The sequence below is a fragment of the Nymphaea colorata genome, chromosome 1 (assembly GCF_008831285.2).
Source record: "Nymphaea colorata isolate Beijing-Zhang1983 chromosome 1, ASM883128v2, whole genome shotgun sequence".
Classification (NCBI taxonomy): Eukaryota; Viridiplantae; Streptophyta; class Magnoliopsida; order Nymphaeales; family Nymphaeaceae; genus Nymphaea; species Nymphaea colorata.
In genome coordinates this window covers 35,026,852-35,049,822 of record NC_045138.2, presented here as the reverse complement: position 1 = coordinate 35,049,822, position 22,971 = coordinate 35,026,852, and the positions used below count along the sequence as shown (strand labels likewise).

Here is a 22,971-nt window from a genome sequence, read left to right as displayed (position 1 = left end):
TGAATAACTTTCCCCATAAGGGTATGATTCCAACAATTACAAACCAGTGTAATCCTTCCACAACGTAGCGTTATTCAAACCATTTGGTCAATACATTCAAACCATTTGGTCAATACTTATGAGGCCAAATCCTTCAGTTTTCCCATAAAAGCCACAGTTCCAAGGAAAACTCGTTTCCCCTTCTTAGATAATTAATAATTTAAAGAAGTGTCAAGATGACAAATATAACAACATAAGGCGACCTTCAAACAGAATAGATTGTTTATCGTATATATTGAAGACAGAAAATCAGACATTAAAGTTACTTGATGAATGGTGAAACATGTGCTCCTTTTGCAAATAAACTCATTGCGCAGCAACATAAAAAAGGCTACCTCATTTCTACTTACCAAAGTATACCTTTGCAGAGAATCTTGAAAAAAAAAAAACCAAGTAAGCCAAATACCCAAAAGAAAGCAAACCAAAAGACGAATTTAGTAACTTCAGTGTGTTGAACAACAAGACTTTGTGCACAAAGAAAGAGGACAAACGTACAATATTTCATCCATCTCGTCCTCTTTCTTCTTCCTAGACACAAGATATTTTTGCATGGCTGTATCTCTATCACCGGTATTTGTTTATAACGGTGAGGATTGTCCCCGTTATAGCTTGAAAAAGATCACCACTATAGATATATGCCGGTGAGACAGTTCCTCGCTATAGCCATTTGGAGTACCGGCGACGCTGGTCGCCGGTAGAGGCGGGCTATACAGGTGACTATCTTCAAGTGTGCACGATTGTGCAGCCACAAACTCCTGTAGCTCCCTTTTTTCACGTTTTTAACATTCCTATTCAACAAAACTTTAGCTATTTCCCTGTGATCAAATACCACTTTGTTAGTTGTCACATATTTATTTTCGTGTAGAAGTGTTGCTTCTCTAGTTTCGTCATGAAAATTTTAATCACGTCCGTGCAATTCTAAAGCATCCAAACGTTGTCAAGCTTAGCTTGGTGTGTCTTATGTTCCTAGACTGAGAACCTCATCTTTTTCCATGGTACCTTCATCTAGTTCATGACCATTGTCCACATGTGAAGCTTCAAAGAGCAATGAACGACCCATTCCAAAAAGTTACTTTTTTTTTCTTACATCAATAAAGTTTAGCTAGCCGTCAGCGCTCGTGGCCACTTCAACATTTAAGCACGTCTTGGCATGAGCATATCTAATCCTTGCTCGGTTTCATGTTCTATCTACTTGGATATTTGTATCCTGCAACACAGAAGCAATGCCATTTATTTTATAAGCAAGTTTCGTTGGAAGACCAAAATAACGAATACATAAGAAATCTTTTTATTGGCCAACAGAGAAAGCAAAATAACGAAATACAAAGGAAAGGGGAGGCGGATGACTTATTCATCTTATGTCAGTGGAACCCATGCACCAACCAAAGATCGGATTCATTCTTCGTCCTTGACACAAGTGGACCTGCAACTGGAGCCTGCAAAACCCTATTCTTTAAGCTAATATCAAGGAAATGTCAAATGGCTTCCGTTCAAGAAGCTGAAGAAAGAAACCAATTGGGTTGAACACGATGCCAAGTCTGCTACAAGACATCTCTGATACATGCTATCAAGAAAATTGAGAAAGAAACAATGTAGAATATCAAATATAGGAACGTCAAAATTACAGTTACACAATGCAGTGCCTTGGTTCATTAAAATGAAAAGGAAAAAATGCAAAAGAAAGTTGGAACAATTTATCATCATCATCAAAAGTCAGTGATCTTGGATGCGGATGTTGGTAATGGCAAGGGAACAATTATTGCATTTGTTGCAGGGTTAGATTTATGTAATGGGCGATATGATACCAAAGCATTCTTCATTTACGCCTTCGTTCTCATGCTTTCCAATTTTTTTGCTCTTAAAATTTTCTTGTTTTATCCATTCCCTGCACCATTCTCTTAATCCTGGAAAAATTTCAGTTTCCATTCCCCTAATTGAAATTCTTTCTTCCTCCTTCCTTTTATTTTTTTTCCTCCCTAGAACATGAAAGAGAAATGCAGGAGAAATATTGCACTCCAATATGGTTAAATGTCTCCTAAGCAGGGTTTCCCTGTACAAAAATATTAAAACAGGTGGATTCTTCATGACACAACTTTTTATCTCATCATATATCAACACCTCAACCAACTCAAATCCTGTTAAAGAGAACAAAAATGAGGGCATTACTTTTCAAGAGAAAACCAGACCGCAACAGACATGTACGTCAAAGGAGTTAGCTCTCCTAAGGTGGTTGAGATGTTCTAGTAAACTGATTTGCTGAAAGAGAACTACATGGAGAAGTAAACTTGTAGTAGAAACTCTAATAACGATGAAGAAAAAAAATTCCATGCAATTAAAACAGCTATCCAGTGCACAACACCATAGGCATAAATGTTAATCACGTCTTCATGTTCAATTCTAAAGAATCTAAAGGTTGTAAATCTTAAGCTAGGCTTTTTTCAAAGTGTGACTTTTGTTCGTAGACTGAAAACCTCCTCTGTTTTCTTGATACCTTCATATGGATCATGACTATTTTCTAAATGTGAAGTTTCAAAGAGCAATTAACGTCCCACTCAAAAAAGTTGGTTTTTTCTTACATCAATAAATTTTGGCCAAGTCATCAACACTTGTGGCCACTTCAACATCAAAGCACGTCTGGGCATAAGCATATATAATCATTGCCCGGTCTCATGTTCCATCTACTTGGATATTCATATCCTGCAACACAGAAGCAGCCATATATTTTATAAGCAAGTTTCATCAGAAAACCAAAGTAACGAAGTACAGAAGAAATCTGATTTGGTTATGCTATTTTACTGTCTACAAGAAACCAAAGTAACAAAATACAGAATCTTACGTCAGTGGAACCCAAGCACCAACCAAAGATCGGATTCATACTTCATCCTTGACCCAAGTAGAGAGAGAGAGAGCATGTAAATCGCAAGATATTCCAAAAGTTGAAAAACCTTAGTGTGCATGGTAGTGCATTAAGAAATGCAAACAATTCTACACAATTCAAACATGATCAACTATAGGAGGGCGTAAACAATGACTCAAACCCAACAGGGAGCTTGTAGGTCCTATTAATTGTTTGACCAAGCTCACAAAGAGCAGGGAGCTTCTGATTATTTAGTATTTCAGGAAAATAATTCTTTGATAGGTTGATCAATATTTACACAAGCAAAAGCAAGCACATGTTGAAGGATTCAAATCAACAAACCATGGTGGGTCGACTAGAAAGGATGCAGACTACTTCTTCAATGATTAATCAGGCCATGGACAGCATGGATGAGAAGTTGCAGGCAATGGTCACAGGTTACGAGGTGATGAGAACGACGCTTGAGGAGTTGCTCGGCAAGACGATAACAAGTGTTGCTTAGGACATTCTCTGAGAGAATGTCAAATTAGAATTATTAAGGGCCAGAGAATGTCAAATTATAATTATAAAGGGCCAAATATTCAAGCAGACAAACTACGTTATATTGAAACTGATTCAAGAACAACCCAGGCATAAAGCATATCCCCATTTACCATCCACTGTTAAACATGGAAGAACCAGATTCTTAGAGCGTGATAATGGCTCATACATGGAAGTGGAAGCTAAAATGAATGGTGACCCCTTCTTTCCGAAAAGGAGATGATAATCTCCATGCCTGGCATGAACTGTTTATGCACAAAGTGTGAAAAAGTCTGACATATCATGCACTTTAAACACTATATTGTCTCAAATTTTCAAGACCCATTAGCAGACCCTTTAATAGAGAAAAGTGCTAACCCTATGAAGAAGCAAACATTTAAAATACTTGTTGAAACAACAGCATGAATAGCATAAAAAAGGCCAAGACCAGTTATCTACTTTGCTATCTATAAAATTGTGGTAACCGTAAGTAAAATTGGAAGCATCAAGGAAATCTATCGCAAGTAAAAAATGTGCATTTCATGTGGAGAGAAAACTTCCCAGAATCTTATGGTACCCAAAAGTTATAAAATTTTAAATTTGGCAACTAATAATGGTATATGGTGCTTGCTGGATCCTAACCCCTTTCTGAAGGATTTTACTGGCATCTTTGTTATTAAGAGAACTCAAACCACCAGAAATGATGCAAAGCTTAAAGGGAATTCAGTCTTGAAATCGTCCTAATGTTTTGTTGCCATGTAAGGCTAATAAAACTTGCAGGTTCAGAATCTTGTTGAACTCCTATCAAATCTAAATACCTGTTTTTGCAAACTAGCAGTACACCACCAGGACACAACTTAACATCTTGCATGTATAGACCTTTATGGAGGAGAAACGTTTTTTCCGTTAACTAGGGGGTAGGGGCCTTGATCAAGTAAACAAGAAAGGCATACATGTGTATGAGTTTGGATCACGTTAGCTTTTGTTTGGTCTACATCTACCAAGTGTGAAGTAACTAGGCCAGAGGTGGTCCAAGCAACAGGGCATGCCCGATAGTACCACCTCCACGATATCGGGTATGCTTTAAAACATCAAAGATTCATATCACAGAAACTGGAAAAATTTATCACACAATAAAGCGATCTGTGTCTAATGGCATAGTAAAATAAAACATTGAATACTTTAGTGACAGAAACAGGGAAAGATCTGTACCATTTTCCTAGTGGAGGCAAATAAATGACCGCAGCAAGGACGGAAAAGATAAATCCCACGATCTATGTTTTGTACCATTTTACATGGTGGAGCTAAAAAGTCTGAGCACAGCAAGGACAAAAACCCATGGTCTTTCCTATCTTTCGTTCCATCCATATTAGCAGCAGACAGCTGGTAATAGAAAGCAAATCTTTACCAACCATCACTTTGAGTCAGACAAAGCAACATGTTTTCAACTCGCTGGACATGCTAATGAATGCTTTTGTTATTTACAACTGTAGGATACACTGGTTCAGCAGCCAATTCATCTTCCATCATCATAATCAGACCTCATAAATGTGCCGCAGCGTGAGTTTCAATTACCTGGCATCAGAGGTCTATAGATTAACTTGCTGAATCTCGTATAGCTTAAGTCTCCTATCACATCACGTTAACAGAGGTTCTTTAGATTAACTTGCTGAAGAAATAACTGTTAACAGCTGATGCTGAAGTTGCATATTTATGACAGACTTTGAGGTCATCACAGTTACAATAGAAATCAAATGATGTCACAGCTAACATGATCATAAGTTATCACGATGAATCTGAATCAGAGAAACCTCACAGAGTGCAAGAAAAGTCATGTTTCAGGCTCTTAGTATCTCCCACCTAATATCATCTTCTGAACCAAAAGTATAAAACTTACAGAAACAAAAAAAAGTTTAGAATTCTAAAAAATTCACATCGGAAAAATCTTGTGTATGGATTCCATATGTGCCTATTAAGTTGTAAACCAGGGGGATTAGGCTGGCACCATTAAAATCTGGAAACAAATTAAGAAAAATATGCAGAACTTGCGTTTTAAAGCATTTCAACCTATACTCAGCGGAGGAGACAAAGAGAAGAGGAGGGCATGGCGATGAATCTACCATCCCAAAAAACGAGTGTACCAGATGCTATGGATCTTGACGTCTTTGGGCACCCACGAACCAAATCCCCATCAAACGGCTGGAGGATCTCCAACACGCCGATCACCTCGCTGGTCTCCGAATTGGCCTTCGCCGCACTCAGCGTGATCTTCCCCATTGACGACGATGAGTCATTGATCTCACAGTCACCGTCCTCCTCCTCGAACTTGAGGGAGCCATAGGAGGAGACCTTGAAGCCCGATCACATCTAGGGTGTGGATGAGGCGGGTCACGAACTTCTTCTTCTCCAACTCCGGCGGGGCGTTCTTGCTGACGCCCTAGACCTTTCTTGAAAAACCAAAATGAGATGGGGGAGAGCGAGCGCACGCACGGGGGGAGAGAGAGAGATTGTGTGTGGGAGCTTCTTGTAACCGCCAACGGGAGGTCCTAACCGCTACTCGCACGTCCAGCGGCCTGAAATGGGTGGTGTCTACCAACATTTATTTGAAGCAGAAAGCGAACGAAAAGTCATTTGCGACGGGAAGGGCAGATAAGTTCATAAATCAACATTTTCTTTAAAATCCAATTTATACATCGGTTCGGTCTCTAAGTTGTTCTCGTTTCAATATTTCCACAAGTTTTTGAGTTTAAACCATTAACTTATTTTACCAACTCATCTTACTTTTCTCTCTCTCTCTCTCTAAATTGTAATCCCATGCGGGAGTCCTAAGCGCTTTAGATATTGTATAATGTACAAACAAAATATTCAAAGTTTAATAATCAACACCTAAGTTTATGGGCTTATAATACCCATCTTAATTCTTCATATATATACCGCTACGGTCCTAGTCTACCTACACATGGACTGTTACTAACGCTGTTGTTTGTCGACTCGACATGGTTAGAACGTGGCCAGGTGCTTTTTCTCTTTCCTCTTTTCTCCATTTCTTCTGATTTATCTGCATGGAAATTTTGTCGCAGTAACGTAATATTAAGTGCAGTGCACCGCCACCACAAAAGCTTCAAGTTTTTCAATTTCTCATGTAAGGAAGAAAGACATTTTCCTCTTTTCTAAAGGGGATTAATTTAAGCACTTGACAATGTCTTCAATCACTAATCGGAGGCTGTTTCTTGTTGTTGGGTAGGGACTTGGTAGACATAACTGAACTTAGATGCAATGACTCGTTGAAGTCAGGGCTCAGCTGACCCACCGTTCAACCTTACAGGTTGATCAGCAATATATACATGATATGTAGTTCAAAGGCTACATCAAGAACGTGGCGCAACCAGTAGACCCATGAACTTGATCAAGTTCTATTTATCAAAAGAATTGTGCAAAGACAGGAAAATAAAAAAACATGACTATGGATGCTCGAAGAAGTCCGGATCAGCCCGAGACCGACCTATTTCCAGCCCCCTGTCACCCCATCTAGGAAAGATTCCACCACAGCTTCACGTAGTTGGGTTGATAAATGGGAACAGTTAAATTCCAATTAATTGGAACTTGGTTCCAAAAATATTTTATGTTAAAATTCAAAAATTTTTAAGAACCTACAAATATCTAAATACAGAGAAAATGGCTATAGTTTCTTATTCCATCTTGTATAAAAATTACAGTAGCACCTAATCTTTCTCTGCAACGCAGAACGAACATGGTGATAGATTCACGCAAAAAAACCCTTATAATCCTTCTGCCACATACCTGTTCTCATATAAGAAAATGCATGTGAATGACTTTCCCTATAAGGGGGATGATCCAACAATTCCAAACCAATGTAATTCTTCTGCCACATAGCGTTATTCAAACCATTTGCTCAATACTTATGAGGCCAAATCCTTCCATTTTCCCATAAAAGCCACAGTTCCCAGGAAAACTCGTTTCCCCTTCTTAGATAATTAATAATTTGAAGAAGTATTAAGATGACAAATATAACAACATAAGGCGACCTTCAAACCGAATAGATTGTTTATTGTGTATCTATCTTGAAGACAGAAAATCAGACATTAAAGTTACTTGATGAATTGTGAAACACCATGCTCCTTTTGCAAATAAACTCATTGTGCAGCAACATAAAAAAAAGGCTACCTCATTTCTACTTACCAAAGTATAGCTTTGGAGAGAATCTTGAAAAAAAAAAAAAAAACAAGTAAGCCAAATACCCAAAAGAAAGCAAAGCAAAAGACAAATTAACGTGTCGACTCTGTGTTCTTGAGAGGTCGAGCTTCTTGCTCACTTTTCCCTAGCAATTGTGAGAAGCAGAGTTAGTAACTTCAGTGTGTTGAACAACATGACTTTGTGCACAAAGAAAGAGGACAAACGTTAGTAACTCGAGTGTGTTGAACAGCATGAATTAGTGCATAAAAAAAGAGGACAAACGTACAATATTTCATCCATCTCGTCCTCTTTCTTCTTCCCAGACACAAGATTTTTTGGCAGTGCCTTTTCCTTTTCCCGCTGCATCGCTATTGGATCACCGGTATTTGTTTAGAATGGTGAGGATTGTCCCCGCTATAGCATGTTGGGAATAACGGTCACTGCTATAGATCTATTGCGGACCTGAGAGTACCGGCGACAATGCGACAATGCTCGCCGGTAGAGGTAAGTTATACAGGTGACTGCATCCACCGCAAAATATCAGTTCCGACGAAAATTACCCCACACGGCAAAACTCCTTTTCCTCCCTTCTTCTTTCATGTTTTTAACATTCCTATTCAACAAATTTTTAAGTTTATATGCAATTGAATTGTTTTTGTGCAGAAGTGTTGCTTCTCTAGTTGCTTTATGAAAATGTTAGTAACGTCTTCACGTGCAATTCTCAAGCATCCAAACGTTGTCAAGCTTAGCTTGGTGTGTCTTATGTTCCTAGACTCTTCATGACCATTGTCCACATGTGAAGCTTCAAAGAGCAATGAACATCCCATTCAAAAAAGTTACTTTTTTTTCTTACATCAATAAAGTTTAGCTAGCCGTCAGCATTTAAGCAGTCTTGGCATGAGCATATCTAATCCTTGCTCGGTTTCATGTTCTATCTACTTGGATATTCGTATCATGCAACACAGAAGCAATGCCATTTATTTTATAAGCAAGTTTCGTTGGAAGACCAAAATAACGAATACATAAGAAATCCTTTTATTGGCCAACAAAGAAAGCAAAATAACGAAATACAAAGGAAAGGGGAGGCGGATGACTTATTCATCTTATGTCAGTGGAACCCATGCACCAACCAAAGATCGGATTCATTCTTCGTCCTTGACACAAGCGGACTTGCAACTGGAGCCTGCAAAACCCTATTCTTTAAGCTAATATCAAGGAAATGTCAAATGACTTCCGTTCAAGAAGCTGAAGAAAGAAACCAATTGGGTTGGAAGCTGAAGAAAGAAACCAATTGGGTTGAACACGATGCCAAGTCTGCTACAAGACATCTCCGATACATGCTATCAAGAAAATTGAGAAAGAAACAATGTAGAATATCAAATATAGGAACGTCAAAATTACAGTTACACAGTTACACAATGCAGTGCCTTGGTTCATTAAAATGAAAAGGAAAAAATGCAAAAGAAAGTTGGAACAATTTATCCTCATCATCAAAAGTCAGTGATCTTGGATGCGGATGTTGGTAATGGCAAGGGAACAATTATTGCATTTGTTGCAGGGTTAGATTTATGTAATGGGCGATATGATACCAAAGCATTCTTCATTTACGCCTTCGTTCTCATGCTTTCCAATTTTTTTGCTCTTAAAATTTACTTGTTTTATCCATTCCCTGCACCATTCTCTTAATCCTGGAAAAATTTCAGTTTCCATTCCATCACTCTCCTGTGTAAAGTCAGCAAAGCTATAGACATAGTTAATATTGCTTCATCTAATAACAGCTCAGTCTAACAATGATGAAGATCTTTGTGCCATGAGTTTTCTTGAGACGAAAATCGGATTGCAAGCTATAACATTCAAAACATTCATTTGTCATTTTTCTGTTAATGGGGCCCTTATAAGCAGGTGTGACTTCCCCAAGGGAGTCGTGGCATGATTTACCCTGCAAAACTTGATGGCCCTGATGATTCATTACCGAAGCTTTCAAGCATTTCTGAGATACTTAATATAGAAGATGTGCCGTACTTAAAATAAAATGGTCCAAACGCATGACATGTACATGTCATTCATTGTTCCTATTGGCGCAACAAGTTCTCGGTCTCAATAATACAGAGACAATGCATCTATCAACCAAGAATCTCTTAAAACTGAACAAAAAACACAGATTCCAATGGTAAGTCTAGCTAATTGAAACAACCAACATCAAAATTCTACAGAAGAAGTGAATTAACGAGCGATGAAAATGATGGATGGATGGTGTGGGTATGGACCAAGTTTTTGGGTGGGAGATGTGGAAAATGATTCTCTGAGACTGGACATTTTTTCTTGATCCCATACTCTTTCTTTCCTGTTTGATAAAACCCCTCTTTGTCACTGGCTCTAAAATCCAAATTAGAGACATTAATGTGTAGAGAAGAAGACTTGCAAAACCGGCTCTAAAACTTAAAGGGGGCCAAAAAAAGAACGTTATTAAGAAGAAGATGAACAATCAATGCAATAGGCAAACAAAGAGGCAGGAGAAAGGAGGTGGCACAAGAGAGAGAGAGAGAGAGAGCGAAACCTTCTCAAGAAAGGAAGACAAAAATCACGGCAAAAGATCACGACATTGACCTGTAAGCAAATGGGAGAGAAGGGAAAATGGTCAACTCAAAACTTTTTCATTGACAATAACATTGGAACCTGAAAGCAATTCGGAGAAGACACACCCATCTCCATCAATTTGCTCCAGATGTGTGCTACCAAGTGGAAAATGGCAAATAGCAACTTCTAAATATTAAAAGTTCACAAAAACTTTTTTTAAAAGAGAAAGAACAAAGATAGAAGGAAAAAAGAATCCATCTATGCACGTGAATTGCATAACCATACAATCTCGCATAGTTCCAGCTATAGCTATGGTAAGATGGACTCTAACAAGCTGTTGATTACCCTTCTTCTCCAAACTTGCTGCTCCGTTCCTGCCCTCAATGACATTGAGTCCCCTAGTTTTTGCAGGAAGTACTAACTCGATTTTGCAAGCCATCTAGTTGCAAGCCATCTAACTGCAGCTATCTGTACACCGATCCACTTTGCTTGTTCTTGCTCATCTAATAGTCGACCCACCACCCACCACCCCTCTCTGTATGCCTACAACCAGTAGTGCACCAATCCACTTTGCTTGTTCTTGATCATCTAATAGTCCACCCACCACCCTTTTTTTAAACTCACTTGTAGACACTCTGAAGGAAAGGCAATCACAATTTCGCCTCCTTCCAAGAAAAAAGACTCGGCTTGCAACTCTCACCATTAACTTGCCAACATCAAGAGATGCTTCGGTAGGACTCCCACTCACTAGGCCGCCTGCAGCCTTGCACCACTAGTTGGTCGGAGACAAGTGACCTTTCTAAACCCCAAACATCCCTCCTTTGGCTTCTCTACAATTAACAAAGCATTCATCAACCAATCCTTCAAACCTATCCATGCCCCATAGGGATTTTCTATAAGCAGACCTTTCTAAACCCCATAGTGTGAACATCCTCCTTTGGCTTCTCTACAATTAACAAAGCATTCATCAACCAATCCTTCAAACCTATCCATGCCCAATAGGGAGTTTCTATAAGCAGCGACTGTAATCCTTAGCATCCCTCAGGTGTAAGATGCAACGGATGAAAAGAACCATCTATTGTGAAGACACCTCCCTCTTACTCCTAAAAAATACCGGCGGCACAACCTCTCATAACACTCCTAGACGAGGAAGAGGAAGAGCTGCCACCGGAGCCATAGCCCAAAACTCGCGAGGGCATGGCCATACAGCTATGAGGAATTTCATATTATGGCTGAAGGATCAACACTGCTCTGGTATGCTATACTACCAGTTGTTAGCCACTACCAGTTGTACCCACGGCAATAATTAAATTTTTGTGGTACGTTTTGCCTTAAGTTGCTAGTTAAAGGCCAAAAAGGCTTTCCCTTCATCTTATTCCACGGCTGTAACGAGGTCTGGGCATGACATTAATGCACTGTCAGCTTGGTGTGGCAACTCGTTTCATATGACTCAAAATAGTAACAAAACTCTATCTAATTGGACTTCGGTGGCCCATACTGGGCTTCAACAAGTAGTGCTCCTTGAAGAAGTTTCCACTTTAACTGATGAACTGAGAAAGCTTTTGCGTCTTTATACCTGAAATGTGGATCCAACTGCTTCCCGAACCAAAGAAAACGGTTTCATTTACGACTGAATGAATTCTTGAACGAAGCTTTCTATCTCATCCATGCAGTCTGGGGATATTGGGTTTAAGGACTGGTGGAAAGAGGAATCAAAGAGAAAATAACAGCTGTGCTTCTCCAGGGAATGCTGTGCACTCAAACTTTACTTTTTGTTGACAACACAAATGAAAGGAATTTACTTCCGTCCTTCAGTCTCCAAGTTAAAGTACCGAGAGAAACAATCTAAAATCCTACTCTAAAATTTTTCTTGTCAAAATCATCACTTCAGATAACAGCAAGCAAGCACTGTCCTGGGAAGGATATGTCAACTTAGCAATGAATAGAATGGACGGATAGACAAGTGACCTTTCTAAACCCCATAGTGTGAACATCCCTCCTTTGGCTTCTCTACAATTAACAAAGCATTCATCAACCAATCCTTCAAACCTATCCATGCCCCATAGGGAGTTTCTATAAGCAGACCTTTCTAAACCCCAGTGTGAACATCCTCCTTTGGCTTCTCTACAATTAACAAAGCATTCATCAACCAATCCTTCAAACCTATCCATCCCGATATGGAGTTTCTATAAGCAGCGGCTGTAATCCTTAAAATCCCTCAGGTGTAAGATGCCTCCCTCTTCCAACGGATGAAAAGAACCATCTATTGTGAAGACGCCTCCCTCTTACTCCTAAAAAATACGGCGGCACAACCACTCATAACACTCCTAGGCACAACCTCTCATAACACTCCTAGACGAGGAAGAGGAAGAGCTGCCACCGGAGCCATAGCCCAAAACTCGCGAGGGCATGGCCATACAGCTATGAGGAATTTCATATTATGGCTGAAGGATCAACACTGCTCTGGTATGCTATGATACCAGTTGTTAGCCACTACCAGTTGTACCCACGGCTACGCACGCTCATCAGCCCTAATCCCCAATTAGGGTTCTCCCTCGCCAGACTCCCAATGTTTGTGGTGTCCTTGACCATATGTATATATATATATATATATATATATATATAAACTACTAGATCAGTCTCTTGGGGATCCCACACAATTTTATACCCAATGCCAAACACTTTGACAGTTAAACCAACTTCTGTATTTTGTCATAAGCAACATCAAAGAATTTCCGAAAAAGACTCCTAACTCTCTCCCGTTGAAAAGGCCAACAACAACTGTGGCTTAGCTGCAATCCAACAACAATGGCTTAGCTGCCTGTACTTCAATGTGAATTTCATCAGGTACGTCCCCTACAATTGTGGTTGTTCAATATTATAATCTAAGTTGAAGGGCCAAATCTAGACTGCTGTCACCTTGGTCAAGAGACAAACTACTTAAACCATCTAATTTTCGGTTCTTCCAAATGCACTACAGAAAGGGAAACCCTTTGGCAAACTAAAATTCCCTGGCAGTTAGGGCTCATCTCCAGAGATCCAGCTAAGTGAAATACCTCCTTAGGCGTCTTCACGTAGGGGTAGGGGTGCCCGAAGAATTAGGATGAGGAGGAGGGCGATGTACGTTGATTGAAAATTTAACATGGCTCTACAATTGCCCACATCCTAAACCCACGAATGAGTATCATCAAAGAGAGAGAGAGAGAGAGAAAGCACCTTCAGCCATTCATCTAGTGCACCAATATAGTTCCAGACTTCCAGTTCCTACCTCCAGCTTCGTTGTCCCATTCTTTTTCTACATAATAAACCAAAAAAAAAAAGGACAATACCACACATGCATGTTGTATTCAAAATGACTGTTTTGCAAGACACTTCTGAGGCCCCTTGTCCACCAAAGGACTAATTCTGCTAGCATTCTTAAGAGCATGAATTGATCTCCTGAACCCATGAACAAAGCGTACCTCTCAAAGATGCCGCCAACAACATCAAGCAGGAATGCATTGGTCCTTTTTAGAATGGTAAAACAGTTCAAGCAATAAAACCTCCAGCATAATTTGGGGATTCATAATGTATGTGTGCCTATTGGTTAAATTGGGCATTCTAAGGCATGTCCATAGTCCTGTGTCACAAGAATTCTTTACTAGGCAGTCTGCTATAATACAGCAAAAAATAAAAAAGTCATGCTGGAGGTGCAAGTGAACATCAAATCTATTATTTCAAAATAAATCCATGCTACTGATCCTGATATAATAAACCACTCACCTTCCATTCACAGGCCACCCTATCACCTGGTCCATGGACTTCTTCACAGGTTTCAACTATCAATGGATTGCGTCAACTAGGCAATGTGCATCCCAATGACCAGTGAGTCTCCCTTGCCACCGAGAAACAGCTTACTCGCCTTCCCAGGCACAAGCCTTCTGCCAAACTATTTACTGCAAGTTTATCAGCCATCTCATTTTGCCCGTGTTGACCACCATGCCCCTACTACTGCTCTCTTTCTTGTCTTTTATCTTTTTACTCATTGGAGATCCAATTATTTAGTCTTTGACCGAACCTTTACATCACATTCTAAGTGAAGATATAAAGGTAATTTGCTGGGCTGCATTAGGATCACCTGTGGGTCAGCATTATTAGTATTCTACTCTGTGAAATCATGAAATCACTAAAGTCTAATAGGCTATTAGCAGTGAAACTGAAGCTATTTGAGGGGGGAGTGTGTTTCAGATCCGCCAAAGCAGCAGACCAAACACGTTGTGGAAGAGGATAAGCAACCTGCACCATATAAGAACAGCTTAGCTTATATTTGAAGTTTGAAAGCCCAGTCGTCTTCAAGGAACAATTGAGCAGATATCATTGGTGAAAGGAAAGTGTGACATATGCATTGTGGATTAACCAAAAACCCAAATCTATTAACCTGAGGAAGAGCGGTACAACTATAATAGGGTTACTGAGTAATGCTTTTCAGAAAACTTTTCAGAAAAGCATGTAGAATTGCAAGGTATCCCTAATGCTCAAGGATTTTCTTGTGCCTTGTTGTCTAGATCCTAACCTCAACTCCGAAAATTTAATGGCCTGTGCAACTGCAAGAACCCATGCAGAACAAGGAAAGGATATCTGGAAAATGATAAAAGGCCAGTGACAATCCACTTGAAAATGCCTAACCTTGCAAGCTCGGCGTCACAATTTAATCTCTAGCTTTCAAGTCTGCAATACCACCTAACTGCCAAATACCTGTTCAACCAAGGTGGCCTTGGCTTAGGGTAAACATGTCAAATTCAGTTAGGGCGCAAAGTTTACTACTATACACTGAAGCTGCCTTGAAATTATTCTTGACGCGTCATCAACATATAGACCCACTGTAACAGCAGAACGATCATACTAATTCTAAGGAAAAAAGAACCGCCCATTATTCACTATCTACGCAAGTTCAGTAAATAACACATTATTCACAAACAGTGCTACCCATCTTTTTCTCATTTACAGTAAGGTATGAAAAAAGTTCAGTTCCCAGCTTCGCAAGATCTTGTTCTTCCACAAACCATCACTGTTGAGCCGCAATAAAATCAAGAAATAAACACTCAATTAAACCATCAAACACAAGTAGACTTCTACTCTATCCCTACTTGTCTAATCTCTCCTCCTTGCACTTTAAGCTCAATAATTCAACAACTCAAGCCAAAAAAGTTGGAATAAAAACACACCAAGAAAATGAAGAAATAATCCTACATTCACTAACTAAGTTGAACTCTATGCTTATTAACTACCAAATATAAAATCTCTCTCACCCACACGCACACAAAAACAAAAGAAAAAGGAAAAACCAAATCAACAAAGCAGGCAATAGTACAAAGTGTACAAAGATTTCCACTAATGGCTACAAGGTTAATGAGAAGGATTCCGCTTGAATACTAAACAATGTTGCAGATTCTACCTAAGAGGCAACAAAAGTAATTTTGGTATACTTTTCCAATAAGTGGCAAGTCCGTATCAAATATGGGGAACAAACAGATACTAAAACGGACTAAAAAGTGCACAATTCTCTAGACGCCAAACATGTACGAAGATAGACCAAAAATGCAAGATTCTCTGGATGCATCAGCCCCTTAATTTCTTCAAAAGTTTCTTTTGATCACCAACTTGGAAACAAATGAATGAGACTTGGAAAAAAATGTAAGAGCTCTAAGATAAACTGATAAACGCTTTAATTATAGAGTCTGTACTCTCTAAACTAATTGGACTATGGTAAATGGCAACTGAATATCAACAAATTTGAAAGACTGCTTTAAGTGTACATGACTCTGACTTAAGTTGTCTCATGCATACACTAGCAGAACTGAGATCACAAATTCAGGTAAAAGACAGACTAATTGACTACTAGAAACTTGTCAGGTTGCTGCAAGCAATCTAATTTCTGCACATATATGTAATTTTCTCATGAATTTATAGCAAAAATTCTTCATTTCAATATAAATTTGCAACCACTGGGTCAAATCAGATTCCCTGCAATCAAATAAGCTAAACCCAAGGGATAACCGGTCTTGGGAAGCAAAACAAATCAATTGTCAAAGGTTGAAGTCACCTAAACATCCACAATTTTGGAAATAGAAGTTTACAACAACAACACTATCTCTGAGGAGATTTCTGGTGTTTTGGGTGTGGTTTTCAAGCTCTCAAATGTACAGGCATAGAGTTGGTTTCCTACCAAATTATGGCAAGCCAATAAACAAAAAACGCAAACAAACAACTGTTTAACCATCTTTATGCAAGTCATTGCCCAGCTAACACTGCAAACACACGATAGGAAATTCATTACACTCGATATGAATGGAATAGGTTTGCCGGGTAGCCGTTTTGGTAATCAGAAAACGACATCTTTCAAGAACAAAGAGGAGTTGGGAGTTCCTCACAGGTCCAAGAAGCTAGGAAACATAACAAAAGATGTCAAATTTTTATTTTGAAACAACTCATTAATCATCGATTTAAATCATAAGCTTGAGTGCTCGTTGTGCAAATGATATGTCCTTCATTTACCCTCAATATTGTACAAGCAGTAGGATTCATTTCGCATCAATGTTGTTGAATCTCTAGAAAGGAAAATCTTTAAATTTTCAAAATATGAACATAAAAGAATCATCCTCAACATCTTAGAAAGTCAAAAAGAGGAATGGCTATTGACTCAAGACTCGTGCATCCACAAAAGACTGTCACATTCAATTCCTAGGAGTTCAGCCTTCATGCCATTCATATCTTGGAAGCCACCTTTTTTTTTTTCTTTTTTTTTTTTGCAATAGGCTTTTTGCCCCTTCTTTTTTTTTTTTTTTGCTTTTGATTTTTTTCTTTAGGCCGACCTTCACCTTTGAGGGAATCCCTCACCACCCCAAAGGCTACTACGGAGCTCCACCACTTTAGTGGTTATGTGTAGTTTTTTCATGTATCCAACCCGTTTCACCTTGCGGGTTTTCAACATGTCAAAAGTTCATAAGTCTTCATCTTCGCGGTATAGACATAAATCACCTTTATGCCTACCCGGTACTCTCGATTACTGACCCAGAGGAACGACCACACAAGCCCCGAGCCCATCTCTCAACTCTCATTTTGCTACCTGCCAATATTTTAAAAGGCATTATGGCTTCTCTCCTAAGATATTTTCCTGATAAATCCTTGCAGACGCTTGATCACTTAAGTCAATAGCCTTTCATAGTCTTGACTTTCTCAGTTTCATTGAATTTTTCTTCACTGCTCATATCCAGGATCTTTGAAGATTTCCTCTTCTAATGATTGGCATCAAAAACTTGAAATTTTTTCCTTCTACTCGATGAGGTATTAAGAATAAGATGAAGGTATATCATTAGGTGAGAAAACACTTTTAAAATGTTTTTAGGTAAAATTAAAAATTTTCACTTTCAAAAAACTTCTTGACATCAAATGGTATATCACCTAGAAGTAGAAACTCTCGTCTGCCACTACGAGAGGAGTGTCTATGAAACCAGATGGATTTGTTGGGAAGAAGAATGAACTACATCAGCTCTCCTATAAAAGTAGGGCATTCTACACAAAATGTTGGTTTAAGGGTGAAAAGTTCTCATAAGTGTTAGGTCCTCAACTAATTGGAAGTTTCAAACAATTGGGTAAAGCACATTCTCTCCCTAAACAAACGACTAGGTTTGGATTGCACAAAAGTTTGGCCCACCGACAACTTGTAACTTCAATAATTTCACCAATAGTTGGTGAACACCACATTTATGAACCAACTAAAAAGTTGTATCCACAATCAGCAAATCAAAGCCCAAGCCAGAGCTCTAATACCACAAAAATGTGAGTCACAATAGTGACATGTAAACCTAAATTGAAACTCAATGAAAGGCACTAATGCCAAGTCGCCAAGAAAATAAAGAATGAAAAATATAATTGGATCACAACAAAAGTTGTGGAAAAAGCTTCCTTACAATGGCAAACACAAGATCTACATATAAACACATATGAAAGATCTAGCATAAGAGCAGTCTGCAAGCTTATCCTTGTCGAGTATTGAAGTGGTCTTCTCAGTAGCAGAAATACACTAACAGGAAGGTATTAGAAAACAGCAGTTACGACTCAGACCATACTGAAGTGAAGAATGTAACCGAAACTACTGTCCAGGTGATGTTTCAGAAGATGAGCATGTAAACAAATCCTGTCAGTCAGACCCCCTCATTTATATCACATAAAACAATGCAACACCACTTCTAATACAGAGACAAACTTCCAGCTACACTGCAGTATCACAGTTTGAAGACCGTGAGAACGCAAAACAGAACTTGAAACAAGAAAACGTATCAAGTGTGCTGCCAAGCTCCTAACCACACCTTCAATGTGAAAATTTCTCATAAAATTACTCAATTTCACCATAAAACAGCCTGCGTTTGCGATTTAGGAATCGTCCTTGAAAAACACGGCTTATCCCCTCATGTCTGAGACACTGCCAAACCATGTTCTTCTGCCAAATTCTATTAAAACAAAACCTTGTGGGGTTCCATTCCTGGAACAAAGTGTAAGCCCGTAACGGTCGCCAGAAAAGGAAAAACAACATTCTCGGGTCAGAAAAAAATAAAAGCCCTTAAAAAACACGACCGTGCAAAAAAAAAAAAAAAAAAAAAAGAACAAAGGAAATCAGGGAATCTCAACCTCGCGAAACAAAAAAAAAAAAAAAAAAAACCGGATGCCCATGGATTAAAATGATCAGCAACTAGAGGCAGGAAAAGAAGACCCTCAACTTCCAAGATGAGAGCGAGGAAAAGGTCGCTCAAATCTATCCAACCAGAACAAGGTAAGAAAGGAGAAACAGGACAAGGAAATAGCGAGACAGAAGACAATCAATCTAATTCATCGCAGGATAGAGAGAGAGAGGGGGGGGAGAGGAACCTGCAGTTGGTGAAAATCTCAAAGCTGTCGGTTGGTTGAGAAGACGATGGGAGGAACAAAAGCTTCGCAGAACACGGAGAACTCCAGTGCCTTCTTAACCAGTCCCTTTTGAAGCAGGCTTCCGGACGAGCTTTGAAGACCTTCACGGCAGCCGGCACACGGACCAGATGTCGCCAGACGAAAACTGTTTACCGCCAACGCCGTTCCGCTCACCCACGAAGCTGCAGGGCTAGAGGAGGGAGCTGCGATGAAGGAAGCTGCAAGGAGGAGGACGGCGGCTGCGGCAGAAGCCGATGCTCACCATGGCAGCCGTAACGGGCTTTTTCATCGAATAGGAAAGCTGATCCGAAATTTCTGGAAATATGATTACGGGAAAATCTTGCAACGGACATATTCTTCAACTCAGGTTTAATGGGCAGGAAAAAAGAAATTCGATTTGCCCCAACGAGGGTTTTGTTTGTCTCACGTATAATGGGCAGGGATTTTCTGTTTTTTATTTACAAAACAGCGGCGAAAGAAACTTGTTTTTAAAGTGAGTTATGATTTTCACATTACATTCAATGGGTTAAGTTTATATTTTTCTGTCTGCTATTGTCATGTTTAGCATTGGAATATGGAAATATTTTTTTAGATTAATCTAACATATATATATATATATATATATATATATATATATATATATATATATATATATATATATATATATATATATATATATATATATATATATATATATATATATATATATATATATATATATATATATATATATATATATATATATATATATATATATATATATATATATATATATATATATATATCATGTGATCTCACAAGTTGTTTGGAGGTATGGGTGTTGGGATGTGTACTCAACAATTTGATAACAGACTTTGTGATTGACACATTCTCCTAGGTTTGTGACAAAAATCAGTGCTGCTGAGGTATGCATCTTGATGGCGCCTTGCGGTTCTGACTGTTCATAATATTCCATTCGCTTGTCGTTCCTTTTTTATTTTTAGAAAGTAATAAAATTACACACTATAATTGGCTTTATAATAAATAATTTTACAGTTGCTACATGGCTAAGTTTTTCTGTTTCCGTTGGTTTCCGTTGGTTGTTCTTATCTGTGATGTTTTGTCACATGTATTTTCAAATGAAACTAAGGAAATGCAAGCAAGGCCAAAGGCACAATAATGCAAACTTCTCTACTAACTTCTTTGGTTGTTCAATAGCTTGTTTGCATTTCCCCAAAATTCTCTACTAGTTTCTACTTTCATGGCCAGTTTTATACAATTATGAGCTGGACTCCTACCTGATTATGTAAATAAGGTACTGTACACGGTCCTATATGTCTCTTTGTTTTCATTTATTCTATGACATGCAATTTTGATGTCATTGTTGAGCTTGCCTTGTTGTCCAATATGAAGATCAGCTTTGGTTTTTGCCTTTCCTCCCTTTGATTTTCTTCTCCTTCTTTGCCCCACCGAGCCTTCTCAGGGGGTTGCCTAATCAAAATTTCAAACGTGCATTGTCTTGTCAATTTGATAGATGCGCTTTTGCTAGAAATGCAAGAGCCTTTGTGTGTGTCCAAGTTTATTGATGTTTATTCGTTTTGTTTGAAATTTCGCGCTTGTAAAATCAATGAATGATGAAAGGCATCTCATACCTCATCAAAGTTTAGTCAGTTTAATGTCGTTTATATGATTGGATTCATTCATAAGGGGGATATGAGACTAGAAGCAAAATTAGGGAGACCTTTTAGAGAAGAGAATAACAGAAAATTGATCTCTAGAGAGAGATTGAGTGAAGTTGGTTCAATTCCATCGCACTCAATGGATTAGAATGAATCAGATTTACCATTTCTGACCTTTGATCAAATATTGATATCCGTTTTTAATCACAAATGACCATTTTCAAGTCGATCACCACTGTAGATTTACAACGGTGAGAGACGTCACCGGTACAGTTTCGACGCAAACCATCACCGCTATAGATCGACAGCAGTGAATCCCATCACCGCTATAACTTGTGCAAAATAGCGGCGGCACAAATCACCGGTTGAGATCCCATGCAGAGGTGAATTCAATCACCGCAAAAGACCAATTCCGATGGCGTCCATCACCGGCATCGCCTTACGGCGGTGCCTATAATCACCGGTATAGCTTAAGTCAGGGGCGAAAAAAACGCAGCCTAATGAAAGTTCGAGACTTAATTGTCTTGACACTACGTTAAATAATATATTTATATGAGATTATTTTCTGTCACAATAACTGTTAAATCAAGAGTACGACACGGTTTGCCATGAGCTGCCATAAAATCCAAAATCCCACTTGAACAAACTCATCGCTTCAACTTAGCAATGAGTAGGAACCTTTGTTGGGGGAGGAACAACAGCCGAATCTCAAAAAAGATGCCTGGAGTTCAAATTGCCTTCATCAGCGTTGGGGTTTAAACCCTTCATTGTCACCCGTAATTTCCTTTGATCCAAAATTTTCAAGTTAAATACCTAACAAAATGTGATTATACAACTGAGCTCAATTTTCTTAAAGAAATATATTTTTAAGGAAAATTCTTTTGGCTCACCTTTTGGTTTATAAATTAAATAAAATCAGTTTTTGTAATAAAATCTATGAAAAGATTCTGATTAAAATAAAACGCTTCCAAGAAAGAGAACTTTTTTCCACGCATTAAAATTTCCAGTTATTTGAGGCAACATATAGCATATATACAATAATTAAATTTTTGTGGTACGTTTTGCCTTAAGTTGCTAGTTAAAGGCCAAAAAGGCTTTCCCTTCATCTTATTCCACGGCTGTAACGAGGTCTGGGCATGACATTAATGCACTGTCAGCTTGGTGTGGCAACTCGTTTCATATGACTCAAAATAGTAACAAAACTCTATCTAATTGGACTTCGGTGGCCCATACTGGGCTTCAACAAGTAGTGCTCCTTGAAGAAGTTTCCACTTTAACTGATGAACTGAGAAAGCTTTTGCGTCTTTATACCTGAAATGTGGATCCAACTGCTTCCCGAACCAAAGAAAACGGTTTCATTTACGACTGAATGAATTCTTGAACGAAGCTTTCTATCTCATCCATGCAGTCTGGGGATATTGGGTTTAAGGACTGGTGGAAAGAGGAATCAAAGAGAAAATAACAGCTGTGCTTCTCCAGGGAATGCTGTGCACTCAAACTTTACTTTTTGTTGACAACACAAATGAAAGGAATTTACTTCCGTCCTTCAGTCTCCAAGTTAAAGTACCGAGAGAAACAATCTAAAATCCTACTCTAAAATTTTTCTTGTCAAAATCATCACTTCAGATAACAGCAAGCAAGCACTGTCCTGAGAAGGATATGTCAACTTAGCAATGAATAGAATGGACGGATTCTCCAAGTGCCAACATAGAATGAAGTTAGTTTGTTGGGGGAAGTCGTTTGCAATCAAAACAACAGCTGAATCTGTTTGCAATCAAAACAACAGCTGAATCTCGAAAAAGATGGTTGGAATTCTAATTGCCTTCATCCGAGTTATCACATTGGGGTTGGTTGTTACCCAATGCACATTTCAAGATAATTTCCTTTGATCCAAAATTGTCAAGTTAAAAACCTAACAATATTAGGTAGGTCAAACACCTAATTATTGGAAAGGCTTTGTGTCAGCCACCCCTAACAAGAGTCCCCCCTTCGAACCCCTAATCCCCGATTAGGGTTATCCATGGCCAGAGGGCCAGACCCTCAATGTTAGTGGTGGTCCTTAGACCATATATAAGCACTACTAGATCAGTCTCTTGGGGATCCTATCCAATTTTATACCCAATGCCTAAAAACCACTTTCTCCTCAACGTGTAAAGAAAAATGGTTGTTGTACGAGAACAGCCT

The 22,971-nt window shown here is 38.8% G+C and overlaps 1 long non-coding RNA gene across 1 annotated transcript in view; it reads right to left on the bottom strand.

The window, feature by feature from the left end:
* Nucleotides 1–1,010: 1,010 nt before the first annotated feature.
* LOC116249060 (uncharacterized) overlaps nucleotides 1,011–22,971 on the bottom strand; it is a 29,955-nt gene continuing 7,994 nt past the window's right edge. The window contains exons 4-7 of the long non-coding RNA XR_007574836.1: nucleotides 4,628–4,990; nucleotides 2,616–2,736; nucleotides 1,387–1,475; nucleotides 1,011–1,246 (exon numbers count right to left, since the gene is read on the bottom strand). This is a non-coding gene — a long non-coding RNA (uncharacterized LOC116249060). The remainder of the gene's footprint in view (nucleotides 1,247–1,386; nucleotides 1,476–2,615; nucleotides 2,737–4,627; nucleotides 4,991–22,971) is intronic.